Genomic DNA, 6000 nt, shown 5'->3' with positions numbered 1-6000 from the left:
TTGTTGGAGATTCCTGGTAGTATTTCAGGTTATTTTAATGTTTTTTTGGTTTTCAAAGCTTATAAAACTATGAAATGATCATATATTATTTTTATAATCAGAAAATAAAAACAAATGAAACCATTAATTATTTATAATTTGTGAGTTATATTTTAAATCTCATTCTGGAGGGCTGGGATGGTGTTTCAAACAGCATTATCTGAAAACTTGTAGAAATGCAAATTTTTGAATTCCACTGAACCAGACTCTCTAGGGGCAGAACAGAGCAATTGGTGATTCTGATGCAACTCAAGTTTGAGAACTATTGTTAAAAGGTATCACTGTTTTTTTTAAGGATAAGGCAAATGAAACTCAAAAACAGTAAATAACTTCCCAACCTCACTCACATGGCAAGGGATATCAATTAGCCTTCTTGAGATCCTAAGCATGTACATTTTCGATCAAGCCCCATTACCTTCAATATGAATGTATTATTTTTTTAAAAAAGAAGCAAGTGGACATAACTATTACTGGACTAATTTATTTTGACATTCTATCCATAAATGTACAATTTCTGCAATGGTTGTATTAAATGAGGAATTAAAGTTTCCTTATAACATGCACAAGGTTCAAAAACTGGCTGACCTGCAGAACATCTAGTATAATTCTGAAAAGGAGTATTTTGTGAATTTGGGCTACTATAACACAGCACCCTAGACTTGGTGAGTTTTACAAAAAAACAGAAATTTCTTTCTTACAGTTGTGGCGGCTAGAAGTCCAAGCTCAGGGTGCCAGCATAGTTGGGTTCTGGTGAGTACCCTCTTATAGGTTGTATATTACCCTGTTGACTTGGATTATCCTGCTAGCTTTCCCCCCATCTTCTCAGAGAGGCACTACTTCTCAAAGATCCTACCTCTAAATACCATCACATTGGGGATTAGATTTTGAATATGAATTTGAAGGGAACACAAGTCTCCAACCTATACTAAGCACTTAGTACATATTTTATATTCCTTACAGGCTGCCTATGGGGACCCTGAGATTAAGAGTTGGCCTAATATTCCCAGTAAATTGTTTAATAGGAGCTGGATAACATAAGCTAGAAATGTTGGGGGGAGTGAATGGGGCAAATTTTGACCCAACAGGAGAATACACATAGGAAGGAGCTAACAGTTAATACCTTGCCTTCTTCCTCCACCCTCCACATGCTAGAGATATCGGTCCTTTGTGACTAGGCATAGAATTTACATTTCTTAACACATAGTAAAAAAAAAAAAAACTGTGTAAAAAAGTATCATGGGTAAAGATCTATTTAAGAGTTTCATATTTGTTCATAGTCCATCTCTTTGTTATGCAGAAGCAAAATTTGTAGAAATTGCATTCTAAAATATGTACACATGCAAGTAAAATCCTGAGTTTGGACCTTGGAAGGCATAATTTAATCAAATTTAAAAAGTAACCACTGTCCTAATTCTAATCAGACTTCATAAGCTCAAATCTACTAGATAACTGAGAAATTTAAGCTTTGATGCTTACCCAATATGTTCACCATCATTAGCCTTATTAATATAATTCAGTATTCATGGATACAGAGTAAAATATATCTCATTTTTAAAGCACAGTTACCCCTAAATGAAGAGAGTATATAGTTCTTGATAGCAAGTCTATACTAGTAATGAGTTTTTAGGCTAATTGTCTACAGGAGTGACAGGAAGCTATTAAAGCCACGACTTGCATTTTCCCATCCCCTCTGCTTCATGGGGAAAGCTATTTAAAATTTGTGAAAAATATTATTTTTTTCCTTTGTCCTGTATTTCTGATCAGAAACCTTGTGTAACTCTAGTATAAGACCTCATTATAGTCCCCACTGAGGGATGCTTTTCCCTCCCGTCATTGTGAAAAGGTCAAGATCTAAAGACTTCTGACCTATGAGGTGACAGATTGAAATAGCATGGAAGGACATGGCTGTCTCTAGAGTACTTCTCTCAAAGACTCTTCTTTCAAGACCACTGAGAATATAAACAGTATCCTAATTTATGCTGCTTTATGTTTATACACCAGGTAAAAGGTTTATCAATAGATATTGACCTTGCTTTCAACTGCTAGAACAAGTGACTAATATTAAACTAAAATCATTTTTTTTTAGGTAGTCTCAAAATTATTTTGGCTTACCCTACAACTCTGTGCAGAATGACTCAGAACTATTCACTAAAAAATAATCTTGGCTCAGCTTTCATGCCTCTCGCTTGACAAATCTCCAGGAAAAAGATCAATGACCAGTCTCAAAAGAATATATTGTAAAATGAATATAGCACTATCATTCACTTAATTGCATTTATAATTTTAAATATTGACATACAAGCAACATTACAGAATACATATCACTGTAACTTTTTCACTGAACCATAGCCCTCACCGATCTGTCTACCTTGTCCTCAGAACCAGCCATGAGGATTACTATTACTGTCATCTATAAATATTTTTTGTGGAATTAAGATTTATTCTGACATATAAAAAACATTGAAAATGGCAAATACATAGCAATCACAATTATATCATTTGGGAAGGTAGAGTGGTAATGTAGTGGCTTATATTTGCAAAAAATGAAAGTATAATAATCCTATTTCCTGTATTCTTTATATGTAACTCTTGAATTTTTTTGCATGGTCCAGTCATTATCCAAAAGCTGGATAATGACTATCTCCAAAGTAATGTATTACATGTAAAAATCCGAGAATAAAATAAATTAGGGCTAGTAATCAAATTGAGTTAAAAGTCCCCAGTACTCTTGTAAAGTAATCTCCTAATTTCCTCACAGTTTGAGAAAGTACTTGAAAGGATCTTATAACCAAGACCCCAAGAAACCCAGAAGAGAGGATATTTGACATATTCTTTTGTGGTCCCTTTCCAAAGAGAATTTCAACATTCTCAGCATAGCAATCACCTTGGAAATTTATCAACCTTGTTTTTAGATGAAATGGTAAATCTATAATTCTGAGGTGAGGACCACCATTTTATGGTTTGCCCCATTGCATACCCTGGCATGATCCCTTTAAATTATGAACTGGGACCATGCATAAAGTAAAATGACTATGATTACACATTGTCTCTACTAGTCACGTTTCAGGTTAGTCTATTAGCCTGGTTTATTTTTTTTAAAGAAATAAAATAGTGTACACACAGCTGAAGTTGCTTATGTTCCCCATACACAAGCCATCTTTCTCTACTCCTTCCCTCAAAGTGAAACCACTATTAAGTTAGTATACTGATGTTTAAATTTTAAAATTTCTATTTATTATATATCCATGAAAAGATAGCATCTGCTTACTATGATTTTAATGTATGTAATGGATTTACATTCTTTTGCTTACTTGACATGTTTTTTAATTACTCCATTAAACATTTAGATCTAGTGATTCTCACTCATTTTGGTACTATACAGTATTACATTGATATATGCACTATGGTTTAATTCTCCATCCCTTTATTGATAGACATTTGTGTTGTTTAATTTTTCTCTATTACAAATAATGCTCTTGGGTACCCTGTGCATATTTCTTACACATAGGTAAGAGAATGCTAAGAAATGGAACTGTTAGGTTGTAGGATATGCTTCTTTTCAACTTAAGAGATATTACCCTCCAAAGCAGCTGGGTATCAGATTTCAATTCTCATATCCTCTTAAAATTTCAAATTATAACTCTTGTCAACATAATGGGTTTGAAATGATAACTTGTGTTTTACTAATAGTGTGGTTTCTGTTTTCATCCTTACTTCCCTAATTGTGTTTTCTCCCATTACCAGTACATAACCCTTGCCCATTTTCTCCTGGATTATCATATTCTTACTAACTGATCAGAATTATTTTGGGTTTTTCTACTGCCTGTAATACATGTTGGTTGTATTCTCTAGGTTACTGGGGTTCCTTTAATATTGTTTCTTTTTACTACTGAAGTTATAAATGTTAGAGTTGGAATTACTGATCTTACTCTATGATTTATATCGTTTTGAAAAAAAACCTCCCCTGCCTAAATGTTAAAATACTATTAGTCTTAAATTACAAAGTTTTTCCCCCTCATGTTTAGGTCTATATCATCTACATAGTATATATGCGTCCTTCCCTAATATATATAACAGTCCCACAAAGACTAAATTCTCTTGAGTGCTTTATTTTTTCCTATTGATCTATCTTTCCCTGAGCCAATAGCATGCATTTTAATCACCTTAGCTTTATAGGAAGTCTTGATATTTGATTAAAGGAGGTCACCCCTTTACCTCTATGATGTATGTTATAAATCACTTGAGAAATTAAAAGAAATTTTGATTATAATTGCACTGAATCTTGTGGCTAATTTAGACATAATTTTCATCTTTAATCATACTTGCCATACCTAAAAGTTGTACAGGTATCTTAGAATTTATTTAGGCATTTTATAGGTCCCATATATCTGTTTTTACCTCAAGTTTACTGAGGTATAACTAATATAGAGTAAAATAAATCGTTTGGTTAGTTTTGACAAATGTGTAAAGTCATATTATACCTCCTAAGACAGAATATTTTCATCACCTCCAAAAGTTTCCCTGCAGGCCATTGTACCTAATGTGTTCCCCACCCACTACCCCTTGGCAACCACTGATGTGATATCTGTCCCTAGAGTTTCACTTTTCCCAGAATATCATAAATGGAATCGTATGTGTCTTTTTCCACTTAGCATCATGCTTTTAAGATACATCCCTTTTGTTCTATATAAGAAAAATTCACTCCTTTTAGCACTAAGTATTATTTCTTTGAGTGGACGTGCCATGATTATCCATTCGCCTGCTGATGTACATGTGTGTTGTTTCTGGTTTAGGTGATGATGAATAAAGCAGTCATAAATATTGACTTACAGGCTTGGTGTGGACATATTTTTGCATTTTTCTTGGGTAAGTACCTAAGTGCTGACTGGACTGCTTTGTCATACAGTTAAGAGTATTGTTTTTAAAAAATCATTACTATTCATGATTTATACTCTCACCCCTGCCACTGCAAAATGCAGTGGGGAGGGATTCTTAGGAGCTATGAGCAGATTCATCTACTCTGGGTCACAGACAAAAAGGCTCTGGTTTGAAAGAGCAACTAGAATATAAAGGAACTGACTGTAGAAATTTGCTAAATAGGAAAATAGCTAGAACTCTCTTTGGGGTTGGAGGGGCTAGCAACTGCTAGAGTTTACCACACCCCCCATACCCCAGACCTTGATAGCACAGAATAAAGCAACATCTGGGATCCCCAGCTAGCCCACTGCATTAGTAAGCTTTGGGCACCTAGCCTATACCAGCTCTAGCCATTTCACCATGGCGTCGCTAGTGAGGCACAGAAGGGGACTTCCCTGAACAGTGCTCACTACAGCTCCAGCTATCTCACCAACATGACACAGGCACAAAGCACACAAAAACCCTCCAGGCCTGTGCCATTTCAGTTCCAGAAAACTCACATGCTTCAGTTGTCCCACCAGCTCCCACACCACTCAGAGCACCCAAAGACTCTAAGAAGAGACAAAGGCATTATATCATGGTAAGGGGGTCTAGCCAAGAAGAGAATATAACAGTTATAAGTATCTATGTACCCAACAATGGAGCACCTAAATATATAATGCAAGTATTAACAGACAAAAGGAGAAATCGACAGTAATAGAATAACATCCCACTTCCATCAAGGGATAAATCATCCAGACAGAAAACCATTAAGGAAACAATGGCTCTGAAAGAAACATTAGCCCACGTGAACTTCACAAATATATACATGAAAAAACAGCAGGATACACATTCTTTTCAAGTGCACACAGATCATTCTCCAGGAGAAATCACATATTAGGCCACAAAACAAGTTTAAATAAATTTCAGAAGATTGAAATCCTATCAAGCATCATTTCTCACCACAACAGTATTAAACTAGAAATCAATTACAAGAAAAAAGCCCACAAAAACACACAGAGGCTGAATGACATGCTACTAAATAACCAATGAGTCAATGAAAAA

At 34.9% G+C, this 6000-nt stretch overlaps 1 long non-coding RNA gene across 1 annotated transcript in view; it reads left to right on the top strand.

Annotated features, from left to right (window-relative positions):
* Positions 1 to 655: 655 nt before the first annotated feature.
* Positions 656 to 6000, top strand: part of LOC116632392 — a 35819-nt gene continuing 30474 nt past the window's right edge. Inside the window, exons 1-2 of the long non-coding RNA XR_004299405.1 lie at positions 656 to 789; positions 4833 to 4905. This is a non-coding gene — a long non-coding RNA (uncharacterized LOC116632392). The remainder of the gene's footprint in view (positions 790 to 4832; positions 4906 to 6000) is intronic.

The sequence above is a fragment of the Phoca vitulina genome, unplaced genomic scaffold, assembly GCF_004348235.1.
Source record: "Phoca vitulina isolate PV1807 unplaced genomic scaffold, GSC_HSeal_1.0 scaffold6, whole genome shotgun sequence".
NCBI classification, from domain to species: domain Eukaryota; kingdom Metazoa; phylum Chordata; class Mammalia; order Carnivora; family Phocidae; genus Phoca; species Phoca vitulina.
Note: the sequence above shows the minus strand (reverse complement) of the source record. Positions and strands in the feature narration are given on the sequence as shown.